The sequence below is a fragment of the Aegilops tauschii genome, chromosome 7 (genome assembly GCF_002575655.3).
Source record: "Aegilops tauschii subsp. strangulata cultivar AL8/78 chromosome 7, Aet v6.0, whole genome shotgun sequence".
Lineage (NCBI taxonomy): Eukaryota > Viridiplantae > Streptophyta > Magnoliopsida > Poales > Poaceae > Aegilops > Aegilops tauschii.
Window position 1 is genome coordinate 630,862,575 of NC_053041.3, and position 2,743 is coordinate 630,865,317.

Here is a 2,743-nt window from a genome sequence, read left to right on the forward strand (position 1 = left end):
TTTACCAAAATAGGTTCAACACATCACTCTCATCACTACAACATAGCCATTTTACTCTAATCCATCACCCAGCTGAACCAGACCAGACACAACTCTAAGCATAGCAGGCATAGCATGGTAGGAACACAACATGGCTCAATCAACTCCTATACATGGTAGCGGGTTTCAACTATTTACTATGGCAATGATAGGTCATGCAGAGGGAAGGGGTTCAACTACCGCAGCAAATAGCAGTTGAAATGTTGTTGTCTTAATGCAGTAAAAGAGAGCAGGAGCAAGAGGATGGGATTGTATCGGAATGTTCAGTGGGGGTTGCTTGCCTGACAGAGTGGTGGAAGGGTACTGCCCTTCAGCGGGATACTTGTGAATATCCTCGGGAGCAGAACCTACCGCGGAGAACAACCGAAGGCATAATCAATACCCTGGCAATATGCAACATTATGATGCATGATCATAACATGGCAAAATGTGTGTGTTTCAGCTAATGCAACCGGCAACAGATTGGTTTGAGTTGATTTGAACCAAATTTTCAAATTCAGACTTTACATATGAATTTTCAAAGTCCATTTAATTAATTTGACCTGTTCACCAGGCTTAACTTGCTTTTTCATGCATGAAAATAGTACCATCGGATATATTGGATTTTTTGAATCATTTTTCATATATAAATCTTTTCCATCTGAACTACGGTTGAATTTATATGATTTTTTTAAGTTCATATCAATTTATGCAATTTCCTGGTTATTCTAAATCTTATATCTTATCTATCTATCTATCTATCTATCTATCTATCTATCTATCTATATCTATACCTATACTAATTACAGACTCTCCAGAAATTACCACGTTAATCAGTAATTAGGAGCCGTTAATCTGGTGGGGACGAGTTATGACGGTGTAGATTGACTCAAAAAATCCTCCAAAAAAAACTAAAAATCAAACGATTCTTTCTTCTATCTATCTTCTATTAATTGTTTTTCTTAACGCTAGAGATTTGTTTATTGTAACGCTATAGATTTTTTCAACATGGACAACAAGTCCAATAGGCTCACGTAAGGCTCGGGCAGGCCAATTATAACGGTACCTAAACAGCCCATCCCCGTTGGCAAAAACAAGAAAAAAACATATTCACGCAATATGTATCTTCATATGCCTTATCCTCCCAATCCTCTTCGATCTGTAAATGTCGATCTGGCGATTGAATCTAACTACAAGCCAGCACCAGTGCCCTCCCTCTCCCCTTCCTATGCCGCCTCCCTCACAACCTAGGCAAGGCTTGATGTGCTGAAGCTACATGGGATGTAGTGCCCCTCATGAGATTATCCCGGCAGAGTCTGAGCTACGGCTCGACGGCCATGGTCGACCCACCGTGGCTGCCGCCGTGCCGCCTGTGTCCACATGCGAGGCTGAGAGGTACAGATTAATCGTTCTACTCATCCGCCCTCAGGTTCAATGTTACACAAACAATTCTAATCTATAAAAAGCCAACTATCAAATCCATCGTATAACTAATCTATTTGACTTCCATGTTCTCCAGGCTGCAGTCTTACAATGTTGATGACTCATGCAGGGTATTGCAAGGTGTACCGATTGTGCTCTAAACTAGATGGTGCAGCTGTCGTATGTGGTGTGTTGACAATTCAAGAACCTACTAGAAGACTGGTGGCACAGTGATTTACATCTCCGAAGTCACCAAGTTCATCCTCGGTTGTCTAGATCCACTAAATTCGGTGCATACCCTGCTTGATTTTTCTGTAGCACTAACACTAAAGATCTCTTATTTTTCTTATAAGTACACCACAGTACCACATGCAAAGCCAAGACGCTGATTGCAAGGACGCTGGATCATATAGGTAGCTTAACAGGTTTGATTTTTTATTCTCAACGGAATATTTGCGTGCTGAATTGGTTTGTTTTGGTGCTGGTAGATGATTCTCAGGTGGTGGTTCGGACAACCTGCCGGTGTAGAAGGTGTGAAGAGCTAGGATATGTTGTCTTTCCAGGTCCCAACATTGACCCGAGCCTGTTCTGCCATGCCAAGTTGGCCGGATCAAGCTTGCTATGTCTCTCGTGTCAGCTAACCGGTTGTGCGCACTGACACAACAGAACGGCCATCAGCGGCAACGCATGCAGATTGAAGAGGGGAAGCAGGACTTCAGGATATGGAAATTGCAAGCATGTTGTAGATGGAGAGAGGGACAACGGACGGGACTACAGAATTTGCAAGCATGCTGTACATGGAGAGAGGGACAACTGATGGATGAGAATACAAAGCGATAGATGCATACGTCGATACGTGCTTTTGAGATTGGATCTTAATTAATTAATCCTATGCAACTAACTTGTTGCTTCAGGCTTAATTCCTTTCAGGGCTGGGACTGAATCATACCTTTGTTGCAGTTAAGCTATACGTTCATCTTTCCCAAAGGAACCAATGATTCCCTTACTATTTTTCTTACCAAACGTTTTGATGCTCTTTGAGAAGAAACAATCGGTGTTTAAACCTACGTTAGTTGCTGTTTGGTGGATGTCTTAATGTATTCTGATTATATTTTGTTTCATCTTTTATATTATATAAACAGGAGTAACAATAGCTACCAACACGATGCTCTATGATTCTTGGAACAGATACAAATAAATAAATAAATTCTATTGAAAAAGGTGTGTTATGCAAAATTCAGATCTATACGATGTTTTGTTTAGAACAAACCTTTAACGTCTTTTTTGGGTCATATATTGTTTT

At 40.8% G+C, this 2,743-nt stretch overlaps 1 long non-coding RNA gene across 2 annotated transcripts; it reads left to right on the forward strand.

The window, feature by feature from the left end:
• The first annotated feature begins 576 nt into the window (after positions 1–576).
• Positions 577–2,446, forward strand: LOC120969729 (uncharacterized). Of its 2 annotated transcripts, XR_006667192.2 has the most exons (4): positions 577–1,413; positions 1,571–1,853; positions 1,929–2,003; positions 2,107–2,446. It is a non-coding gene; the product is annotated as an uncharacterized lncRNA (long non-coding RNA). The 2 variants fall into 2 exon arrangements; XR_005764077.3 differs by having other exon boundaries at positions 1,929–2,446.
• The last annotated feature ends 297 nt before the right edge of the window (positions 2,447–2,743 follow it).